This window comes from Apodemus sylvaticus, chromosome X, assembly GCF_947179515.1.
Source record: "Apodemus sylvaticus chromosome X, mApoSyl1.1, whole genome shotgun sequence".
Taxonomy (NCBI): domain Eukaryota; kingdom Metazoa; phylum Chordata; class Mammalia; order Rodentia; family Muridae; genus Apodemus; species Apodemus sylvaticus.
The window spans coordinates 3,003,887-3,029,863 of NC_067495.1; the positions used below are offsets into that span (position 1 = coordinate 3,003,887).

Here is a 25,977-nt window from a genome sequence, read left to right on the forward strand (position 1 = left end):
TGAAAAGAAAAAAGAAAAAGCTACAACAGATAAAAGACCTCTGGAATGCACATCTAATTGACACTACATTGCATTAATCGATAGCTGCACTTTTTTGCAAACTATGACTATGACAGTCCTGAACAGGGGGGATTTCCTGTTTAAGCTGCAGTGCCTTTTCTGACTATGGATCATCATTCTTTCTGTGGCAGATTTTTACAGTTCCTCTAATGCATTTGGGATGTCTGTCTCAAAGTAACCTGCTGCTTTCCTGACAACTCCTTGCTCACTCTCCTGCTAAGAACTATAGCCATTTCTGTTTTATTTTAAAGCCCTCTGCTACCATATCCACCACTCCACCTCCAGATCCATAGCTGCCACCATAGGGACTGCCTGAACTTCTTCCACCAAAACTGCCCTCCTTCATGGGTCCATAATTTGATTGTTGCTGCACACTATAATTTCCAAAGTCATTATAGTTCCCACAATAGTTACCTCCACCAAAATTTTCTCCTTCATTGTAATCATTATATCTTCCTCCTCCACCACCTTATCCACCACTCTGGTTTCCATATCCCAGTCCACAATCTCCATAACCTCCTCTTCTACTATAACCAGGACCACCAGCATAGTTGCCACTATCACCTCCAAATCCATTATATCCACCATTACCACCTCCATAACTACCACTTTTGCCACAACCTCCACCTCCATAGCCTCCTCTTCCACCAAAGTTTCCTCCACCACCTCTAAAGTTTCCTCCACAACCCACAAATTGGCCAGATCCATTGTGTAAATGTACCACATTTTCTGTTGAGGGACATCTGGGTTCTTTCTAGCTTCTGGCTATTATAAATAAGGGAGCTACAAACATAGTGGAGCATGTGTCCTTATTACATGTTGGAGCATCTTCTGGATATATGCCCAGGAGTGGAATAGCTGGGTCCTCAGGTAGTACTGTGTCAAATTTTCTAAGAAACCACAAAACTAATTTCCAGAGTGGTTTTACCAGCTTGCAATCCTGCTGGCAATGGAGGAATGTTCCTCTTTCTCCACATCCTCACCAGCATCTGCTGTCACCTGAGTTTTTGATTACTACACAGCCATTAAAAAGAATGAATTCATGAAATTCTTAGGCAAATACATGGAACTAGAAAGTATTCTGAGTGAGGTAACCCAAACACACATGGTATGTACTCACTGATAAGGTGTATATTAGCCCAGAAACTCGGAATACCCAAGATATAATTCACAGGTCATATGAAGTTCAAGAAGAAGGAAGACCAAAGTGTGGATACTTGGTCCTTCTTAGAAGGGGTACAAATTACCCATGGGGTGGCATACAGAGACAAAGTGTAGAGCAGAGACTGAGGGAACAACCATCCAGATACTGTCTCACCTGGGGTTCCATCCCATATACAGTTATCAAATCTTGGCACTATAGTGGATGCCAACAAGTGATAGCTGACAGGAACCTGATATAGATGTCTTCTGAGAGGCCCTGCCAGTGTCTGACAAATCCAGAGAGGGACACTCTCAGCCAACCATTGAACTGAATACAGGGTCCCCAATGGAGGAGCTAGAGAAAGGACCCAAGGAACTGGAGGGATTTGCAGCCCCATAAGAGGAACAGCAATGTGAACCATCCAGTACCCCCAGAGTTCCCAGGACTTAACTACCAACCAAAGAGTACACATCGAGGGACCCATGGCTCCAGTCGCATGGGTATCAGACTCTGCATGGGTAGCCTGGTTAGTCATCAATGAGAGGAGAGGCCCTTGGTCCTGTGAATCCTCATTGCCCAAGTGTAGGTGAATACCAGGTCAGGGAAGTAGGATTGGGTGGGTTAGTGAACAGGGAGAGGGGGATGAGATATGCGTTTGCAGAGAGGAAATGTGGGAAAGGGATAACATTTGAAACATAAATAAGGAAAATATGTAGTAAAAAAAAAAAAAAGGAAAAAGAAAGTTGCCATATCCACATCCACGACATCTCTGTGATTAAGCAGAGAATCACCTCACTATTATGCCCATTAGTAGCATGGTATTTTTGAACAACAATTTTTATCAGGTGTGTCATGATCATCAAAAATTACAAAGGCAAATCTTCTCTATTTCCCACTCTTCCTGTTTTCCATAACTTTTATGGTTTCAATCTTGCCATGCTTTTCAAAGTAGTCACTCAGATTATGTTCTTTCATATCCTCTTTAATACCACCAACAAAAAATTTCTTCACCTTTAATGGGCTTTAAAGAATCTGCTCTAGAAACAGCTCTCTTTGGTTCTACCACACGCCCATCAACCTGTGTGGCCGAGCACACATTGAAGCATCCACCTCTTCAGCACAAGAGTTAGTGACAAAGCCAAAGCCTCTGGAAGGTTTTGTTTGGGGATCTCTTGTTAATATACAGTCTGTAAGTGTGCCCCATTTCTCAAAATGTTCTCTAAGCTATCGTTTGTGTTTCAAAGCTCAGCCCACTAATAAACAGCTTCTTCAGCTGCTCTGCTTCCTTTGGATCATGGTCCTCCATTTTTATACTGGACTCACCTCTTCCAACTCAAGTTCAATATATCTAGTATAAATCTTTAAATAAAAGTAATTTCTTCTGAAAAAATAAAAGTAAAATATAATCACGTTTCATTTGTGTTCAAATTGCCAAATAATTTTATTCTACAGTATGAAAAAATCAAATCAAATCAGTTTATTGACTGTAAACTTACAAAAAAGGTGGAGACCTTAAAATATTTAGAGTGCAAGAGTCAGAGAATCATGTTGAAAATCAAGTGAAATAGATGTCAAAGTAAGAGTTATACAGAAAGAGTACCGAGAACAAGTCTCATCTTGCTATCCTTCTTCCTAGCTATTTCTCCTATTAGTTTCTATAAATGTTGCTTCCTTTGTCAATACCAGTTTGTGTGTATATATGTAAGTATTCATAAAGTTATACTTATATACCCAATAATATGGCTGCTCTGGCAACAGATCATATTTAAAAAACCTTCTAGATCTGTATGATCTGGCTGGAATATAGACATTCCCTTAATATACAGCTTTAATTCCTCTGGCTAGAATTCAGACACAGCTTTAGAACACACCTTTCATCCCAAACAAATTTGGTTTGGAAAAGGAATCAGCCATATTTGAAAGTGACAACTAATTGGGGGTGGGGGGACAAACAAAATAAAAAATCAGAGAAAATTTTCATAGAATGATTCTGATTTAGAATATGCCACAGGAAAGAGAGGCTACTTAAGTGGGAAGCCATTAGAGATCCTCACTTCAGCCCGGGGAGCTGACAGGGTAAAGGTCCTGAGTAAAACAAAGAAGAGCCTCTCCGGTAATTGCGGTGGTGGAAGGAAGTCCTGAGATAACTGCGGTAGGCTCCAGCCTGTGCAAACACCAGAAGTCTCCACCAGAGGACCCTTATCTCTTCCCGCTGAAACTGCTAAGATTGTCCTTCCCTCTTTTGTTCTTGCCTTGAGAAGAACTCTTCCTCTGAGAGCTTAAAACCTGTGTACCCCAGAACATTAAATGAGACCTCGACAATTGAACCTCCCTCTGCCTGGTCTCTGTTCTTCTCCCCCCCCCCACTTTTGACCCTCAGGTAGTGCCCCTTCAGAACCCTGGAATAACTGGACCTGCTGGACAGGTCACTTAAGAGAACAGTGTAGGAAAATTCAGTGCAGGGGATGGGAGAGAGACAGAGAGAAAGACCCACAGAGAGAGAGACAGAGACAAGAAGACAGAGGCAAGTTTGCTGAAGCAGTTTTACAGAGACAGGTTACAGGTGAAGACAGAATGAGCCTGAGAATGAGAAGGAACAAGGATATTAAAACAGATTGTCAGAGTTAGTTTGAAGCCAATCAGACCAATTCAATGATAAGCCAAGAGAAGCCAGTTTGAATAAGTCAGCCTAGAGAGCAGTTTGGGACAGAACAACTGAGTTGAACCAGCCAACCACAGTTAAGAATGAGCTAGAAAGGGTGACTTTATTTAGCAGTATGGCTCTGAGATGACAATTACATCTGGAGAATAAAAGTTACATTTACATAGACCTACATAGATTCATTTTAGAGATAATTATTTATATCATACATACATGTGTGTGCGTGTGTGTGTGTGTGTGTGTGTGTGTGTGTGTGTGTATGTATATATATATATAGAGAGAGAGATGTTCAACTTAATGATTTTTATTTCATAGCAATGCAAAAGAAAAACTGTTTTGAACTTGAAATTTTCTAGAGTTAGTGATATACAAATAATCTCATGATGTTCAATTGCAGGCTAATACAAGTTGGGTGGGGCAGGACTTATATTTTTTTCATTTATAAAATTATTTTGCCCAAGAATTTTTTGCATGACACTGGGCATCATAGCTTGGGTTATTATTGCTATGCTGAACAGCATGACTAAAAGCATCTTGGGGAGGAAATGCTGTCATTTAGTTGTTACTTCCAAGTAATAGCCCATTACTGATGGAAGTCAAGAGGAAGTCAAGGTAGGAACCTGGAAGCAGTGCTGATGCAGAGGCCATGAAGGAGTGCTGCTTAGTAGTTTCCTCCTAATGGCTCACACAGCCTGCTTTCTTATAAAACTTGAGACCTCCAGTTCAGGGCTGGCACCACCTACAATGGGGTGGGCCCTCTCACATCAATCATTAATTAATAAAGTGGCCTTTAATCTTGACAACAGACATATCTTATGGAGGCATTTTCTCAACTGAGGTTTCCTCCTTTTAGATGACTATAGCTTGTGTCAAGTTGACATTAAAACTAGCTAGCACAATTGACCCTTTGTTAGCTTGACATTATTTATTAAGGCATAATTTTCCTTTCTTATTATTCCCTAGATCTCAAATTAATATTCAATGTGAAGCATAATTCAGTCTTTAAAAGTTCCCCAATGTCCTGAAGCAGCTGGCTGGATAGAGTGGTGGAATGGCCTTTTGAAGACACAGTTGAAGTGCCAATTAGGGTCAGGGAAGGACTCTTAAGAAAGCAATGTATACTTTGAATTACCATACAATATATGATGTAATTTCTTCCATAGATAGGATTCACAAGTCCAAGAATCAAGTGATAGAAAGGGAAATAAGTCTACTCATTATTATCCCTAGTGACACACTAGGGAAATTTTACCTTCCTGGTCCTGTAACTTTAAGTTATACAGGCCAAGAAATTTTAGTTTCAGACAAGGGAGTATTCTTCAGAAGATACAATAAACACTACATTAAAAAATTAAAAAATTAAAAATATAAATAATAAATAAATAAATAAAATGCTACATTAAACTGGAAGCTCAGATTTCCTCCATGGACACTTTGGACTTCTGGTGCCAAACCTAAGCAAAGAATAACAGTGTTAAAGAGGTGATTGATCCACACTACCAGAGGAAAGTGGATTGCTTCTTCATGATGGGAGTAAGAAAGTTAGTGTCTAGAGTGCAGGAGATACTGTAGGGAATCTCTTGCCACTACCACATCCTGTGATTAAGGCTGATGGTAAATTACAACAACCTAATCCAGGCAGGATGACAATAAGCAAAGACTCATCAGTAATGAAGGTATGGGTCACTCCTCAAGGAAAAGAGTCAAGACCTAATGAGAAGTTGTTGACAGTGGAGGGAATACAGAATGGTTGACAGTAGAGGAAGGTAATTGTAAATACCTGACATGCTAAGTAGGTTCCTGGAGGTGAGATATAAAGTATATTACATGAGGAGATACTCTACTCCACTAAAGACATTGATGGGCTTTCTAATTCATTCAAGCAGAAGTCTGGGAATTATGTATGGGAAAGGATTTTAAGGGTGTAGACTAGAAACATAAAATGGTAGAAATAACATAAAACTGGATCAATTAGGCTGAGTTTATTGATATTGGCCCACTGAGTAGAGATTCTTGTTTAAGAATAGAAGCATGTACAGTTTTAAAAGAGTGTCTAATGTTTATTTGCCTGGTTGGATAAAGCATTTGTCAGAAAATGATCTGCTGAAAAGGAGCTTGATATCCCTTGGCTTAGTGTTGAAATGATTTTAAGGTTCATTGCAATGCAAGAATGGGTACTATATGTGGTCTTTCACAAAGGGAGGAGAATACAGATTATTCAATAATGTATTGTTAATAAGTCACAAATTTATATTAAAGTCAATCTTGTGTGTATAAAATGCTTTACCATTTATTAAAGAGAAATGCTAATTTCCATAATAATGAGTAGGGAGCACTTATTTACTTAGCAAAAACTGATTTTGGTTGACTGCTTAATGTTACAGAAGTAGAACATCTTTAATGTTCTTCATATTTGATTGGCACATTGTTTTTATGATGGTCAATGCCAAAGATGGTGCTTTGCATAAATTCATAGTACAAAGTGGCAGAAGCTATTTTAGGAATTTTTCAAAATTCTGTCTTAATCCAAAGCCAACTTTGATTTAAATATTCTTATGTAACTCAAGTCAGAAGCTAAACAATTTCAAAAATCAAACATTTTAAAACATAATCCAAATATATATTAATTTGATCCCTTTGTTCTGAGGCATGATGGCAGGAGAATATGAAGTCTTTTCCCTAAAGTATTAAACAATTATGCTCCTATAAGAGCAAAAAGCTTTATATATATGGAAAACATGGCAATTCATAGATAAAATAGTCTTGAATATGAGTTGAAGTGTTCCATGAAATGTTCAATGGCATTGCATGATGTGACAGTATGAATAACAAATAGGTATTTATGATATGTTTTTAGAACCAAGGCAGCAGCAAAGTCTCACAATGCAACATGAATAGTACTTCTAGAAATACCTCAGGTTAATTGCAGATTTGATTTGATTTTCAAAATTTTGGTTATTGTGTGTGCAGAAACTTTTTATATTTTGGAAGATCTTCACAGTTACCACATTTTGTCACCCCAGCCAAAATTGCAATGTTAACCACCATTTAAGGAGCCAGAGGCTAGGCTAAGCTAAGATGGTCACTATTCTAAGCATATTAAAGATATTTTCAGTTTATAATGTTTTAAAACTACAGTGGAATTGTGGGAATGTGGCCCAATTGCAAGTAAAGGAACATCTCTCTATGCATATGTATAGATCATTATTTCCCCAAATTTCCATAAGCAATATATAGAAAACCATCTAATTATTCTGCATCTTAATCTTCGACATACATCAAAATCACTCCATATTTATTCATCCAATTGAGTGGTAATTAACTGTGTGTACTTCCATATTAACAGACATGGCATCATTCTAAACATTTCATCATTATAAACAACACCTGACTAGCAACAGATCTATACATAAATCATTTAATTTTGTGGAGTTACGTGTTTGGTATTGCTTGGCAAAAGAATAAATACATTTTAAGTTTTGTTCAGTATTGCCAAATTCGGTTCCAAAAGAATTCTGCCATTTACACTGCCCACCAGCAGTACATAAGAGCATATGTTTCTGCCCAGCCTTGCCAATGGGGTGTTTAGTGGAACATTTCATTTTTGTCAGTTTGATAAGTACAAAATACATCTGAGTGACGGTAGCTTGCATTTCTATTATGAGTGATTTTAGACAGATTCCCATATGTTTAAGGGCCATTTCACTTTCTTAAATCTTTTTTCACATTATCCTAGTGGGGTTTGGTATTTTTTCTCTCAAGTTTTGATGGCACTATATATATATATATATATATATATATATATATATATATATATATATAACTCTCAATTTGTGATTGAAAAGCTTTTTTGTTTCCCATTGTCAGTTTTTCCAATCTTATTATATTTTTAAGACAAAAATGTTTCAACTTGATAAAAGGAAATAATTGTCAAGTGTCAAATGCAAGTTGTATATATTTAAAGTATATAATGGGATGTCTTAAATTTGCATATATATTTTGAAATAAATGAGTGACACAAGATAATCAGCTCCTCCATCATTTCACAGTTACCTTTTTTTCTCTTTTAGCAGAGAATATATCTACATTCTCAGTAAATTTCAATGACATGGTCCAGAACTGGTAAATAGTATGTTATTATGTGCTAACCATCCAGACTTTATTTACCTTCATAACTAAAGCTTTCTACTTTGACCACCATTTTTCCTTCCCCCAGATTTCTAGCCCCATGGTATTTTAAGAACATTTTTATTTAAATTTTTTATCCTTTTTCTTTTCATTTCTTCTTAATTTTAAACCACAGCTAGGAGTGTGTTTCTATATTCTCATATTATGAAGCATTTCATTTTTGTAGCAGTAGCTGCTGTTTTTGTTTCATTTTGCTCTGGCTGTGGTGTGTGTGTTTATGTGTGCTTGTGTTTGTATGTGTGTGTGTGTGTGTGTGTGTGTGTGTGTGTGTGTGTGTGTGTGAGTGTGTGTGAGTGTGTGTGTGTGTGAGTGTGTGTGTGTGTGTGTGTGTGTGTGTGTGTGTGTGTGTGTGTGTGTGTGTTTAAAGACAAGTTCTCACTATGTAGTTCTGGCTGGACTGGAAGTTACCATGTAGACCAAGGTGACTGCAAACTCATAGAGATTTACCTATCTTTGCTTCCTGAGTTCTGGTATTAAAGGCTACTGTTCTTGGCTTATGAATTCATTTAATACTTAAATGATGGCACATATATTTCATATATTTTCATTTTCAAATATTTTAAAATTTTTCTTCTGAAAATGTCTGAACAATCTTCCCTGTCTTAAGCTGAGTTTCCCAGAAACATACCCTACACTAAGGCTTTATAAGAATGCAACTCATTTAAAAAGTATTTCAATTTCTTTTTTTTCCAGTTAATGCCTATTAACACAGAGTTCCATGACTGACCAACATGCAGAAAAGAAGAGCCCAGACAGTACTCAGATCTAAATGAGACATCCATATTACATTTCTTTCCTTCCCATCCTCAGTGATATTGCAGATGAGGGGGGCATAAATATTCCAAGAGCAAAGGGTAGTTGATATCTACAGCTAAACAATATTTGATAGACAAGTCCACAGTCATTGCACAATGAACTCACAGTACCTGTGACTGGATACACAAGACATGAACAGTATCAAGCCAACCAAAATCTAACATGGATAGGAGGAACTGCTGAAGTCCAACCTCCAGCTAAAGAGTTACTGACAGTTGGTGAATGCTGGAGGAAGAACAATTCATTTTCTTTGGGGATGAGGGCCCTAAGAAATTCCCCATGCTCCAGGAGACAGTCTTACACCATGAGCATAGTAGAGTGAGTTGGTTTCAAAAGAGAGCACATGAAGTTAAAAAAGTGGTAAGGAGAATACAGAGGCATTAGAGGTGAGGAAGTGTGGTATGAATTTGATGACAGCACATTATATGCATATATGAAATTCTCAAAAAATAAAATATTTAAAAATAAATTTAAATGTCTAAAGAGAAACTAACAAATTGGAAAGCACAATGGGGAGGGGGAAAAGGTCTAATTGGAGGGCAGTTCCAAGTAAGATCTAAGAAAGAGAGGATGCAGCCTAAGCCCTGGGGTCAATGCTGAAACATAAGTTATGCTTCCTATTGGTTGGACTTAAGACAAAGAAACTGAGCTTTCTCATTGCTACATCCACCAACCTCTGGAGAAATGTGGTTTCAAGGCAAAGAGCAGTCATCATAAAAATGACGTTGGCATGTGATCTTTGGAGGTAAATTCACACTGAAACCAGGAGAGGGGTATGCAAAAACAGGAAAGCGCTGAGGGAGGCTGAATACCAGTAACACTCTCACTGGAGCTGGCAAAGAACAGGGAAAGCAGAAGGCAGTGGGAGGAGCATGACTAGTTGTAGGAGGGAAGGAGAAAAAAAGTACCCAGAGACAGAATCACTTTGTATCTTCAATCTTCTTGTTTCCAGACCTCAGAGAGCAAACCCTTGCTAAAGTATTTTGGCTTACTTCACAGTAGAATTCTAGGGGCAAGTGTTTGCCTAGACTCAATTAATCTTGACCTTGTAATTAATTCTCTTGTCCTTTCTCTGAAGGGACAGAAAAATATCCTGTCCACTTTCTTTAGGAACTCTGAAAATAAGCAGCTTATCCTGGTCAGGGTTTCTGATACCAAAAGGACTCTTTGAGCCTGTGGCTATATCTTGACTTGTCTCAATCAGTCAGGTCTCACACTCTATCTTCACAGGTGCTTTTCTCCATTAATGTACCTCCTTTTCTTATGTTCTGTCAGTCCAATTCTCTTTAAAACCTTGCTCTTTTTTTCTAGATATGTGACTTAAAGGGAGTTTCAAAATGTTCTCAGGGCCAATTTATTCATATATTAAATGACACCTACATTGCAGAGTAAGTATAGTGATTAAATTTGATGTGGTAAGCCTTTGGCATGGGGGCTTGATATGCATCATTGCTATCATGCATCATTTCATTCCGCCTGAATGTTCTCCACACTGCTGATTTTTCCAGTCATTTCCTCAGAAACCCTTGCTTCATTGTAAATAGCCTTCCTTATGTCCTCAACCACTATTCACAACTTCTCCCCAGAATATACTGGGAAGAATATACTGGGAATATATATTCTGCATCTTCTTCCCAGAATATACCTTTCCTGCAATATCTGTGAGTGAGACTGTTTTTGTGGTTGTTATTGTCCTTCTTGCTTGAAAACCAGTGTATCATGAGTTTGATCAGCTTTCCTTGCTCTTCATTACAATTGCAAGATGGACATTTTTCCATCCTGGAGCAAGAAATACTCCACAATTAAGATCTGTGCTAGCTACAAATACTCCATTTAATACTTCTTCAATTTGTCTTTGGAATGCTACCTCTTTCTCTTCTTTTCCATCAAAACTAAGGATAGCAGTTCACTGTTTCTCTTTATGTGCTATATTCACACCACCTAAGTAGTATCTATATCTAAATGAATTTTCAAAAGCAACAACAAGTCATCAGCACCAGACTCTATACCTGTAATCTCCTCAGTGATCCATTGTAATACCATGATCACCCAAGATCTTTCTGCCTCTCAGGCTCTACTTTATTTTTAGTGTGTGTGTGTGTGTGTGTGTGTGTGTGTGTGTGTGTGTGTACACGCATGCATGTGCACATTCATATGGAAAGTCAGAGGACAACTTATCTCAAGGAAATCATTCTCTCCCTGCTGTATCCTGAGAGTCACTTGGGTCATTAGGCTTGACAGCAGGCATGTTTACTCACTGGGCCATCCTACTGGCACCTAAAAAATATTTGAATACATTATAGCAAGTGTTATCCTCTTTTTCCAGCCGTTTTGTTCCATTAATTCTCATAGAGAAATATCTCAAAGCCATTTCATTTTCTTCCCACCAGACTGGTTTGAATTTGCTTCCTTGCCTTGCGAACTTGATATGTCCCCCTACCACCACTATACTGAGACATTAATAATATTGCATTTAAAACCTAAAACTGAGTCCACTGTCCTTCTGCTACATCTCTTCTACAGTGTCCTATCTTCCATAAATTCCATCTGCTGCCTTTGTTGATTCTCCCTTAGCTACTGGCTGCTGCTGAAGACAACCACGTTTTTAAATGGATTAGGGATCAGGGACATCATATACTTTTGATATCTCTCTCTCTGTGTATGTGTGTGTGTGTGTGTGTATGTGTGTCTGTCTGTCTGTCTGTGTGTGTGTGTGTGTCTGTTTGTGACTGTGTCTGTGTGTGACTGTGTCTCTGTGTGTGTGTCTTTGTCTCTCCCTGTTTCTGTTCTGTCCCCATTTCTGTCTCTCTCTCTCTCTCTCTCTCTCTCTCTCTCTCTCTCTCCTCCTATGTATTTCTTTTAATCTTCTTTTTATGAAAAAAAATTCATATCCAAGATACAAACTTCTGATTTCCTGCTGTGATTTTGTGTCCATACTTCCAGTCACTCTAGTCAGACTTCATAAGGCTGTCTTTTCCAAGTTTTCCAGCAGCTTTATTGATTGCCAAGTCTATTGATGTTTTTTCTCACTTCCTCATGAATAGTTTGCACAGAAAATGTTGTGTTGGTTTCTTCTCTTCCCTTTTCTCTCTCCCATACCACTAATGTTCACCTGCTTTCTTCATTATCTGCCCCTTATCATATTATTTTAATGCACCATTTGCAGTGGCTTGGATGAATACCTTATGAATTATGTATTCCAAGGCTTTGTTCTCAGGGTGGTACTTTTGGGAAATTATGGAACCATGAGTTAGAGCATTGCAGGTCATTAAAGGACAATGTCAACCCTCTGTCTTTCTTTTGTTTCATGGCACATGATAAGAATGGTTAGCACCATGTCATCATTGTCATCTTGTGTCACTTAAGTTTAAAACTCCCAATGCTGAGAATGCTGTTTAAAAGTGTAGAAGGTTTCAAGAGATGGATTATTAGCTAAGAGTTCTTGTTGCTCTCTTGTAGCTGACCTAGATCTAGTTCCATGTTCTTTTATGGTGGCTCACAACTGCCTGTAACTCCAGTCCCAGGGGATCTTCTGGCCTCTGCAAGGTCTAGGTGCACAATAGGCACAAATATCAATGAAGACAAAACATCAACATATACAGTAGAAGAGTAATCATCTTTAAATTAAAACACACACACATACACCACAGAATCTCAGAAATAGTCTCAGAGTCATATCAGGAATTTTAGATAAATTTCTTCTAATTTCAAACTTAAATTCATTTAATGATTTTCTTTATGAAAGAATTATCAGCAATTCAAATAGCATTTTAAAATCAAATAATTCTAACACTATACAAATATGATATACTAATTGGATCTTTACATATTGAAGGATGATGGTAGGAAAATATTCTTTGTTTTCCATAATTAAACTATTATGTTTTCATGACAGCAGAAAACACTATGTGTACAGTAAAAACATGACAATTTCTAACACAATATTCCCAGCTCCAAGCCAAGGTGCTTTAGGAAATACTCATTAGGGGTGCGTGATATGACAACATGCACTGTGCAAAGTGCATTTGTGTGTTCAGAGGCAAGACTGCAGGAAAACCACATAAAGCAGCAAGAGTGAGTCCTGCCAGAAACAACTCTGATTCATTCCGTTTGCTGGGAATATGGAGCCAACATACTACAGAGATACTTGCATATTTGTATTTATTGATGTACTAGTCATAATAGATAAAATGGAACCACTCTTGATACCCATCAACAGATGAATGGATACAGAAAATGCGGTATATGTACATAATGCAATTTTGTTCAACTGTAAAGAAAAATGAAAAACAGATGGAACTGAAGTCATTGTATTAAGCAAAACTAAGCCAGTCTCATAATACAAATACAAGTTTATTTTCACTAATATGCAGATTCTAGACTAAAATACCCCCGTGTGTGTATGTGTGTGTGTGTGTGTGTGTGTGTGTGTTTGTAAGCCTTAAAAATAACTAGCATATCATGAGAAAGGAGATCTTATGGAAGAAGGAAGAAGGAAGCAATAAAAGTGGAAGGTATAACATAAAACAAAAATGGGTAGTACTTGGGAAATGCAAGAAGTCAAGGGAAAGGAAAGAGGCAGGAAGGGTGAAAGTCATAGAAGGATGAGTAAGAACAAATTATAATGACCTACACATGAGAGTGCCATCATAAAATCCACTATTTTGTGTTTGACTTAAAAACCTAAAAAGAAGCTGAAGAGAGGGCTCAAAATTTAAGACCATTTGCTATACTTGCAAAGGACCTGCATTTGGTTCCTAGTATCTATGTTAAGCAGATCACAACTGCACGTAATTCAAACCTGAGGATACAATGCTCTCTTCTGGCCTCTATTTACATTTGCATGTACATGCACATATACACACAGGCATACACAAATAAATAAAATAAAATAAAATAAAACTTAAAACACATGCACACTGTACTATATTACACTGGTTGGATAGAACTGAGATCTCCAAAATAAGCTAACACATCTATGACTAACTGGTTTTCAATATGGTTATCTAGACAATTCAGTAAAAAAAAAAAAAAGTCTTTAAAGTATATGCTGAAACTGAATACCCCATGTAGAATAAAGACATTATTTTTTTTCAATTGTATTTTATTGATACATTTTTTATTTACATTTCAAATGATTTCCCCTTTTCTGGGTCTCCACTCCCCGCAAGTCCCATAAGCCCTCTTCCCTCCCCCTGTTCCTCCATCTACCCCTTCCCGCTTCCCTGTTCTGGAATTCCCCTATACTCTTGCACTGAGTCTTTCCAGAACCAGGGGCCACTCCTCCATTCTTTTTGGACATCATTTAATTTGTGGATTATGTCTTGGGTATTCAAAGTTTCTAGGCTAATATCCACTTATCAGTGAGTGCATACCATGATTGATCTTTTGAGACTGGGTTACCTTACTTAGTATGATGTTCTCCAGCTCCATCCATTTGTCTAAGAATTTCATGAATTCATTGTTTCTAATGGCCGAATAATACTCCATTGTGTAAATATAACCACATTTTGTATTCATTCCTCCGTTGAAGGACACCTGGGTTCTTTCCAGCTTCTGGCTACTACAAATAGGGCTGCTATGAACATAGTGGAACATGTGTCCTTATTGCATGCTGAAGAATCCTCTGGATATATGCCCAGGAGTGGTATAACAGGGTCCTCAGGAGGTGTCATGCCCAGTTGAATAAAGACATTATATTCCTAGTTTAATTCATATACAAAAAGCTCTATTTAAGTGGGTGAAAGATCCAAACATAAGAGCATAAAGCACAAAACTCAGGAGAAAACAAGAGTTTAATCCTCAAGTATTTATATTTTAAAGATACTTAGTTATGACATCAAAAGCATGAACTGAAGAGGGAACTTCTAATTCTTTTGGAAAGGTAGGTGTGCCAAATTGTGTTTTGCTGGGGCACACAGGTGAAGGGATGTCTTGCTAAAGCAAGCATCCAAAAAACCAACTGTTTTCCTGAAATAGACACAGGTGAAAAGATGTTTGGATATATGACAGGTAATAGGACTCTTTATGAAAGAGTATAAAGATGATCCCACTGACAGTGGGAAATGAATACTGAGCATTGGTTTGGTTTACCCCACTTCACTATTATTTGCTAAAGACACATGTATTGATTGGCCTTATGTAGCATTGTTGAACTCAACTTGTGGTAAAGCTGCCATTGAGAGAAACTTGCCCAAGAACTACTCCTGAGATTCCCAAGACAGTTTGCTGCTTCTGTGTCCTCACCTCAGGCTGGTTGGTGACCCTGGCAATTTCCTCAGGATAAAATTACAGCTGTTTGGTGTCTGCTTGCTGAAAGGGATAGACTGTAGCTGGTGGCTCATGCCAGGTGTCTGCCTGCCTAGACGACTGGTCTGCAGCTACTGAATTGTATTTGGTATTTGCTACAGGACTGAACTGCTGCCAAAGAAGATCAAGCTCTCCCCTAAAGAACTATTGCTAAACAGGTCCACTTCCCCCATATTCTAATGACCTTTCTCTCCTACTATCTCTGATGGGTGATGGGCTGGAGAAGTTGAACCATTATTCAAAGTAGGTTGTAAAAATGTTTGTTCCTACAATGAACAATAAAAGCAAATAAGTCCTCTTCCAATTAGAGACTTAGTTTTAATATTTACTTTATTTTAATTATGTGTGTGAGTCTGTGTCTATATCTGGGTATATATGTGCATGAGTATGAGTGGCAGCAGAGACCAGAACACAATGTTGGATTGCCTGGAGTTGGAGGTATAAGCAGTTGTGAGCCATCTGACATGGGCTCAGGAAAACAAACATTAATTCTCTCCAACAGCAGAAAGTACTGTTAGCTGTGGAGCCATCTACTCAGTCCCCCAAATTAAAATTTTTTTTCATCAAATGATATAATCAAGAGAATAAAAAGATAGCCCTCTAAGTATCAGAAAATATTTGCAAATCATATATCTGATAAAGCTCTAGTGTTCAGAATTATAACATGAGGAGCTCTTAGGACTTGACAAGAAGTCAAATAACTCAATTAAAGTGGTCAAAAGACTTCAAAATCAATTTCTCAAAAGAAATATATACAAATGTCCAAAAAGAATATGAAAACATACTCACCATCATTAGTGCCTAGGGAAATACAAGAGTGAACCATTATGAGCCATCACCTCACACTTACTATGATATCTTTAAGAAAAATATATACAAAATGAGCTAGAGAGAACGTAGTGCTCCAAACTTTATTGGTAGGAGTGACTATAGAAAATACTTTGACAGTTACTTTTGACATAATGTAAAATTACCATATGACCCTGCAGTGTTCCTCATATGCATACCAAAATTAACATATATGCCTCCTCATAGCAGTTCTCTTTACAATAGCAAAGCAGTGGAAATGATTGGCCATAAATAGATGAACTGATAACCAAACTGTAAGATACATATGGAATGGAATAGTTCAACCATTGAAAGAAATAACATACTAATATATGGTCCCAAATGGATGAGATTTGAATACACTATGCAAAGGCAATATAGTCAAATGCAAGATTTGCTTAATTTGCCTGAAATATTCATAATAAGTAAAATTATATAGTGATAACGCAGATGTTTGTCAATGGGCTAGTAAAGAAAGTCTGTGGAGAAACTTCTCAGTGGGCACAGAGTTTTATTTAAGTATGGTACAAATATTTTGGAATCAGACAGAGATGCCATCCAACCTTGTGAATGTACAGAATGCAACCAAATTGTTCACATCGAAATGAATAACTCCAGATTTCCCCTTAATAAACTTACAAATTTGTTTCACTTATATTTTTAAGGCTTTGTTAATAACATCACTAACCTTACATTCATCCTAGTCAGAAACATGGAAACAATTCAGAGAATCTTCTTGGGCTTTTTTTTTAATCTTCTTCTTCCTATTGGGAATACCCTGTTGAGGATGTCAGTATCATCTTAATTTAGGTCATATACTATTTTTCAGTTTTGTCCTAGATACACATTCCTCCTTCAAATTTCAACTCTTCAAGTCTCTTATACCCAGTAAGAATTAGTGGCTCTCAAATCACCATGAGATCCTATTCTCAAAATTTTTCATCCAGTAGATCTATGCTTGTAATAAGCTCCCCTGTGATGCTATTGTTACTAACATAGAGCCCAGTCAGTCTATGGCTTCATTGATCAATGACATTCCCGTTTAAAATTCTCTTGTCAACAAAGTGCCATATGCAGGTTGCGCAGGGAGATAGGTAACTACCCACAAGTGCAGAGAGGCCTGAGAGCACAGGTAGGACCACCCCTGTTGCTCAGAGGAACCTGTCTGGAACCCTCAGGCAGGATCCCTCCAGTTTCTGTCTCTGTCCAGGGATCATCCTCTGCCACAGAGCACCATAGCCAGGTGGTACATAGAGATAGCTAACCTCCCAGGAGTGTGCAGAGGCCTGATAGTACAGGTAGGACCATGCTTTCTGCTCAGAGGAACCAGCCTGAAACCCTGAGGACACAAGAGCCCAGGAGCAGCCTGGGACAGGAGTCTTCTGATTTCCATCTGCACCCAGAGCTGATCCTAGGCAACAGCTACATATACAAATACCACCAAAAGAGAACTGGTCTCCCAGGAGTGCCTATGTACCTGTGTGCACAGGTAAGACCACAAAATCTCTTCAAATTACTGGCCCAAGAGGGACTTGCCCAGAACCATCAGGACATAGGAAATAATGATCAGCTCGGGACAGGATCTTTCTTGTTTCTGTCTGCACACCTGAGCTGACCCTGTACCACAGTTCTCCATACATAAATTTCTCCCAGAGAGAATGGGTCTCCCAGGAGAACAAGATAAACAGGCTTGTGGGACAGATAAGCCATAGTCAGAGAGAGCAAGACCAGCTAACACCAGAGATAACCAGATGGCAAAAGGCAAATGCAAGAACATTACCAACAGAAACCAAGATGACATGACATCATCCAAATCCAGTTCTCCCACAACAGTGAGCCCTGGTTACCCCAACACACAGAAAAAGTGAGATTTGGATCTAAAATCACATCTCATGATGATGATAGAAGACTTCAAGAAAGGTATAAATAATTCCCTTAAAGAAATATAGAAGAACATGGGTCAACAGATAGAAGCCCTTAAAGAGGAAACACAAAAATCCCTTAAAGAATTAAAGAAAAACACAAACAAACAAGTGAAGAAACTGAATAAAACCATCAAGGATCTAAAAAATAGAAGTAGAAAAAATAAGAAATCACAAAGAGAGACAACTCTGGATATAGACAATCTAGGAAAGAAATCAGGAGTCATAGACGCAAGCACCAACAAAGCCAACAAAAACAAGAGATAGAAGAGAGAACCTCAGATGTTGAAGATACCATAGAAAACATTAACTCAACAGTCAAAGAAAATGTAAAATGCAAAAAGATTCTAATATAAAACATCTAGGAAATCCAGGACACAATGAGAAGACCAAACCTAAGAATCATAGGTATAGAAGAGAATGAAGATTTTCAACTCAAAGGGCCAGTAAATACCTTCAACAAAATCATAGAAGAAAACTTCCCTAACCTAAAGAAAGAGTTGCTCATGAACACACAAGAAGCCTACAGAACACCAAATAGACTTGATCAGAAAAGAAATTCCTCTTATCACATAATAATCAAAACACCAAATGCACTAAACAAAGAAAGAATACTAAAAGCAGTAAGGAAAAAGGTCAAGTAACATATAAAGGCAGAGCTATCAGAATTACACAAGAGACTAGGAAAGCTAGAAAATCCTGGGAAGATCTCAAAAACACCCTACGAAAATACAAATGCCAACCAAGATTACTATACCCAGCCAAACTCTCAATCATTAATGTCAAGATATTCCATGACAAAACCAAATTTACATAATATCTTTCCACAGATCCAGCCATACAAAGGATAATAGATGAAAAACACCAATACAAGGAGGGAAACTATACCCTAGGTAAAACAAGAAAGTAATCTTCTTTCAACAAACCCAAAAGAAGATAATCACATAAAAAAAAAATAACAGAGAGCAGCAATCACTATTCCTTAATATCTCTTAAAGTCAATGGACTCAATTCCTCAATAAAAAGTCAGAGACTAACAGACTGGATACATAAACAAGAAATTAAAAGGGAGATATAACAACAGAAATGGAGGAAATTCAAAAAATCATCAGATCCTACTACAAAAGCATATACTTAACATAATGGAAAATCTGGATGAAATGGACAATTTTCTAGACAGATACCAAATACCAAATTTAAATCAGGATTAGAGAAATGTCAAAACAATCCCATAACCCCTAAGGAAATAGAATCAGCCACTAAAAGTCTCCCAACCAAAAGAAGCACAGGACCAGAAGGTTTTAGTGCAGAATTATATCAGACCTTCAAAGAAGACCTAACACCAATACTCTTCAAACTGTTCCACAAAATAGAAACAGAAGGAACCCTACCCATCTTGTTCTATGAAGCCACAATTACACTGATACCAAAATAACACAAAGATCCAACAAAGAAAGAGGACCTCAAACCAAATCCCCTTATGAATATCAATACAAAAATACTCAATAAAACTCTTGCCAACTGAATGCAAGAACACATCAAAATTGTCATTCACCACGACCAAGTAGGCTTCATCCCAGGAATGCAGGGATGGTTCAATATATGGAAATCCATCATTGCAATCCACTATATAAACAAACTCAAAGAGAAATACCACATGGTCATTTCATTAGATGCTGGAAAAGCATTTGACAAAATTCAGCATCCTTTCATGTTACAAGTCTTGAAAAAATCAGGAAGTCAAGGCCCATTCCTAAACATAGTAAAATCAATATCCAGCAAACCAGTAGCCAACATGAAACCAAATGAAGAGAAATTTGAAGCAATTCCACTAAAATCAGGCCCTAGAGAAGGCTGCCCTCTCCCCTCATATCTGTTCAATATATTACTTGAAGTTTTAGCTAGAGCAATTAGACAACAACAGGAGGTCAAAGAGATACAAATTGGAAAAGAAGTAGTCAAACTACTACTATTTGCAGATGATATGAGAGTATATTAAAGGACTCCAAAAACTTCACCAGAGAACTTCTACAGTTGATAAACAACTTCAGCGAAGTGGCTGGATATAAAATTAACTCAAACAAATCAGTAGCCTTCCTATACTCGAGGATAAACAGGTTGAGAAAGAAATTAGGGAAATGACACCCTTCACAATAGTCACAAACAATATAAGGTATCTTGGTGCAACTCTAACTAAACAAGTGAAAGATCTGTATGACAGGAACTTCAAGTCTCTGAAGAAAGAAATTGAAGAAAACCTCAGAAGATGCAAAGATCTCCCACGTTCATGGATTGGTAGGATTAATATAGTAAAAATGGCCATCTTGCCTAAAGTAATCTACAGATTCAATGCAATCCCCATCAAAACTCCAACTCAATTCTTCATCGACTTAGAAACAGCAATTCTCAAATTCATTTGGAATCACAAAAAATCCCAGGATAGCTAAAACTATTCTAAACAATAAAAGAACTTCTGGTGGAATCAGTATTCCAGACCTCAAGCTATAGTACAGATCAATAGAGATAAAAATTGCATAGTATTGGTACAGTGACAGGCAGGTTGATTAATGGAATAGAATTGAAGACCTCAGAAATGAACCCACAGACCTATGATCACTTTATCTTTGACAAAGGAGCTAAAACCATCTAGTGGAAAAAAGATAACCTTTTCAAAAAATGGTGCTGGTTCAAATGGCTGTAAGCATACAGAAGAATGCAAATCGATCCATTCTTAGTTCCTTGTACAAATCTCAAGTCCAAGTGGATCAAGGACACACTGAAACTAGACACATGAAAGTAATAGAAAACAATGTGGGGAAGAGCCTCTAACACATGGACAGTGGAAAATTGCATGAACAGAACATCAATAACTTATGCTCTAAGAACAAAAATTGACGAATGGGACCTCATAAGATTATAGTTTATGTAATACACTGTCAATCAGACAAAATGGCACCCAACAAATTGGGTAAAGATCTTTACCAACCCTACATCTGAGAGAGGGCTAATATCCAATATATACAAAGAATCCAAGAAGATAGATTCTAGACAACCAAATAGCCCTATTTTAAAAATGGGGTACAGAGCTAAACAAAGAATTTTCAACTGAGGAATATTGAATGGCTGAAAAGGACCTAAAGAAATGTTCAATATCCGTAATCATCAAGGAAATGCAAATCAAAACAACCCTGAGATTCTCCCTCACCCCAGTCAGAATGGCTAAGATCAAAAACTCAGGAGACAGCAGGTGCTAGAGAGGATGCGGGAAAAGAGGAACATTCCTCCACTGCTGGTGGGATTGCAAGCTCGTACAACCACTCCGGAAATCAGTTTGGTGGTTTCTCAGAAAAATGGATATATTACTACTGTAGGACCCCACTATACCACTCCTAGGATTCTCCAGCATATAATATGGACACATGCTCCACTATGTTAATAGCAACCTTCTTTATAATAACCAGAATCTGGAAAGAATTAAGATGTCCCTCAACAGAGGAATGGATACAGAAAATGTGGTTCATTTACACAATGGATTACTACTCAGCTATTAAAAACAATGAATTCAAGAAATTCTTAGGCAAATGGATAGATCTAGAAAATATCATCCTGAGTGAGATAACCCAATCACAAAAGGACACACATGGCATGCACTCACTGATAAGTGATTATTAGTCCAGAAGTTTTGAACACCCAAGATACAATTAACAGACCAAATGAAGCTCAAGAAGAAGGAATATACGTAACTTTGCTGTCTTTTTTACATCATAGGAACTAACATGGGCATGTTTAAGGAAAATGTAAATTTATTAAAAGTTTTTTCATAGACTTGATAAGAACATCAGAGAATCAGACCGAGCTAACAAGATTCAAAAGAGATCCAAGATCTAGCCAGGAATGACTAGACAGCAGAATGTGACCATTTTACCATTTTCCCCAGAAGGCAATTTCGGAATGAGTAAATTGTTTTTGTTTTCCATACCTGAATTTACTAATATACAAAATACTTGGAGGAAGACCTTGCATCATATCTTAGTTTCATCCTTTCATATGCACATGCTTGTTCGTACAGAAAGACACTTATGTGTCTTTCACAATCTCTCTGAAGCAACAGAGAAGAAGAAAATGCCCACAGAAGGCAATCAGGCTATGGTTACCAGATTACAATGACAATCTACCCAGAAACACCCCAAATCTCCACCATTGTTTTCTTCTTTGTGTCCCTCTGTGCTTTGCACAAACTTCCATATTATTAAGGCTTTCAGACAAGTTTCCATGTGTGTTTTTCTACCCTAGGAGTTTTTTGCCAACCATAACCACTTTTCTTTCTTTTCTATTTGTACAACTTAGAATAGCATGTGGCATTAAGTGAATAGCCAATAAATGTTTGTTGATGGGTGGATAAATAAACAAAGGAAGTAAATCAAATGCCTCTAAAATATAGCTGAATTAGATGAGAGAAGCAAGCAAACCCTGAAGACAGGCTAAGAAGAAAGGGAGTAGTTTTACAAAGTTGGGGCACACTAAAAGCTGATCCAGAATATGAAAAATTAAAATCACCTTGGTTAAAATTGTTGGTTTTCACCAGAATCATCAATGTTTAAGAATAGAAAGTGTGTATGCATACATGTGTTTGTGTGTGCATGTGTGTCTGTGTGTGTGAGCTCACCTGGAAGGGTGTGTGCATGTGGAGGCCAAAGTCATTGATACTGGGTGTTCTCTATTGGTCTCCACCATTTATTATTGAGCTAGAAGCTCACCATCTCAGCTACGCTGCCGGGCTGGACAGCAAACCTTAGGATCCACCTTTCTCTGCCCACCCAGCACCCTATCTGGATTTTTGTGTGAGTTCTGGGGCTCTAAATGCAGGTCCTCATGTTTGCATTGTGAGCGCTCTGCCCACTGAGCCATCTCTTTAGTCCAACAATAAATATTTTTAAATAGCTTAATTGAGGTATAACCAGCATACAACAAAATTCTCCTGTTTTAATGCTAAATTTGAGGGGGGGGTTGGAGTCCAACACAAGCAACAGAATTTATTGTGCGAAACAGTTTGAGAAAGCTCAGGTTTTGGCCATGATCTTCTCCAGCAGAGTCTTTTTTTCCCCACATATCCCCTACTTGTAGCTGAAGAGGTGGATTACAGACTGCAGGCCAAGTAACATCACAGTTACTGTGCACTTCTTGATTATCTTAAGATCACAAAGGGTGTGATTTGGACCCAAATCTTACAAAGAAAAGCCCTATGATGAAATTATGCTCTGTGATACCCATCCAACGGGTACCACCAGCCTTATCCAACTGAGAAGGGGAACATCTTCTGATAGCCAGAACTGAGTGGAATGGGATAATAATTGCCTATGAGTGAGCCTGAGAGAGTAGTCTAATCCTGTGAGTGGGAAACTCAAGCCCTCCTGTGGCCCTCTTGTATGAGTTAGGCAGGATTTAAGATCTTTGGATGGAAGTCTCCTGGTTGCCTAGCAATCCTGATCCTGAATGAGCTGTGTTGGGAAGGCAGGCCTCCACTTTGCAAATGTAATGACAGAATTCTTAGGAACTGAGGCAGAGGTGGTCTTTGGGCAGAACTGGGTGCCCTTATACTTTCCACATCTGGAAATGAAAGCTAGTGTACCTCATCTGGCATTTGTATTATTCTTTCAATCAGTTCATTGCCTGGATCCATAAGGCAAGTTTTTTTTCCTCATTCCCCTCAAATAAATGACACTTAGCTTGAGAAACACTGTGCCCTGAACAGCTGACTGAAAGGTTAGCCCTGGGGCCACTTCCATGTTAATGAAGCCGTTTCTTCCACTCCCTGGTAGCCAAAGTAGAACAGGGACAAAGGCATGCTTCCTCTCTTCACCCAAAGAAGAAGGTACTAGAGAAAGGGCATTCCTAGGATCTGTCTGGCAGACTCTGCTCTTTGTGCTAGACTTTCCTCAGTATAAGCATCTCTTTCTGGCTACAAGGTCCCCCAAGGTGTCCCTACTTCTGTCTTTAAGGCACATACTCCTCTAAGGCTCTCTGTTTATGAGTTTATTATTTTTACCATTCAAAAGAAAGTTCTGCATCAATGGCCTCCCCTTCTAGCCATTTAGCCCTTAGATGCTCAGAGGGTGGGCTGAGGGCATAGATCAATTCACATTTAGGGGTTCTGGTCACTGGGGTCACACTTGATAATAACTTTCAACCCCACTACCTTTTGGGCTGTTTGAAAGTCTTCTACAGCTTTCCCTGGAAGGAATCTGTAGGTAACTAAGGGCATTACATTCAAAATCTTTGATGCAAGGATGGAAATTGTCATCGGCTTCATGTTGCAGTATCGAAACACACCTTTTGATATCCACCTCCCACATGGCTGCATGCACTAGGGGTAAATTGATCATCTCGGACCCCATTCCCACAATCACCAAGGTCCCACCACAATGAGTAGCATAGATGCCCGTGTGAATGGAAGACTCAGCTCCTGTGCATTCAGTGGTGACCTCTGGCTTGTTTCCCAGCAGACTTTCCACCTTACTGGCAATTTCATGAGGGGTCTCTTTGGCAACCTGGATGGTAAAGTTTGCTCCAATTTCCTTGGCTTTGGTCAACCGAGAAGCAGATAGATCATTCACCACCACTTGAGCAGCTCCCATTGCTTTGGCCACAAGCAAAGTGACTATCCCAACTGGTCCAGCTCCACACACCCTAGGACCTTGTTCCCCAGGAAAACTGAACCTCGACTGCAGGCATAGATCTCCACAGAGAGAGGTTCAATCAGAGCCCCTTCTTCAAAGGTGACTCCATCATAAAGCTTGTAGCAGAAGTCAGCACTGTGCTTGTAGAAGCGCCAGAGGTTCCCATCATCCCGGGGGGTGTGGCACAGAAGATCAATGGCGTCACAATGTATCAGCAGATCTTTCAGTATTCATCTATTTCTCGGGAAATGCTAGGCTCGATGGCAATCCGATCTCCTGGTTTTAGAAGTCTCACTGATGCTCCTACTTTTGTGACTATTTTTCACAACGAAATCCCCAATTCGGCCATGTTCCCAGTAGTGAACATCCAAGCTGCAGATCCCCACTGAATGCATCCTTCGTAATATGTCATTTGGGCCCAGTCAGGGATTGGGTACTTTTCCAGGAGAATGTCTTCAGGTCCGTGCACCACCAGGGACAGGTTCTTGCCCTTACCTGGAGCTGCCATGTCATTCTCTTGCTTCAAGGTGTTGGCTGGACCTGGTAGGGAGCTGCTGGTTCTCTAAATTTGATGTTTTGATGACACCATAATGAAGCTTATGAACACAGCCATCACTCTTTAAAATCACATTTCTTTATAATCCATACCTCCAAACCTTCCCCAAATACTCCTTCGCCAGTGTTTTCTCTCATTGTGAATTACTTTATATTTTCTATAAGTTCATAGAAAAGAAATACTACACTATCTGGGTTATTTTGTCATGCATTTTTTCTCTACTCAGTATAATGATTTGAACCCATGTTGTTTGGGTATGTTTATCAATTTAAAATTCACTCCATTTCATCATTGTCTGATATTCTGCTATGTAAATATACCATGGTACATTTATCAGTCCATGAATGCTTAGCTTATTTTTAATTTGGAATATTATAATTTTTAAGATAAGATCTTACTACATATCTTAGGCTTGCCTCAAGGTTACAATCCTTCTGCCTCAGCCTTTAGAGTGCTGGGATTATAAGCATGTGTCATGAATGAGGAGGTGAATGTGGTGATATATGGATGTAGTGACTGGAAGTTCAAAGCTACATATATTCTGTCTCAAAAAATCAATCAACAGACAACAAAATCAAGTAAGTCTGTGGGGAACATTTACATATGAATCTGGGAATGTACATAGTTTTCCTCTAATACCTAGTTGGTGTGGAAATGGCTAAGTCTTACAATGGGTATATTTTTAACTTTAATAACAACTTCCAGATTATATTTCTGAAATGATAAAACAAGTAATCAAATAAACATTAAAAATTAAAAGAGGTCTTTCAATACCCAGAGCTGAGAAGATGTTTTTTTAAGATGTCTAGTTTCCA

General features: G+C 38.2%; 2 pseudogenes; both read right to left on the bottom strand.

The window, feature by feature from the left end:
• Positions 1-305: 305 nt before the first annotated feature.
• LOC127675467 (heterogeneous nuclear ribonucleoprotein A3-like) lies at positions 306-2,510 on the bottom strand (annotated as a pseudogene).
• Positions 2,511-24,071: 21,561 nt separating this feature from the next.
• Positions 24,072-25,114, bottom strand: LOC127675815 (sorbitol dehydrogenase-like; annotated as a pseudogene).
• Between the last annotated feature and the right edge of the window lie 863 nt (positions 25,115-25,977).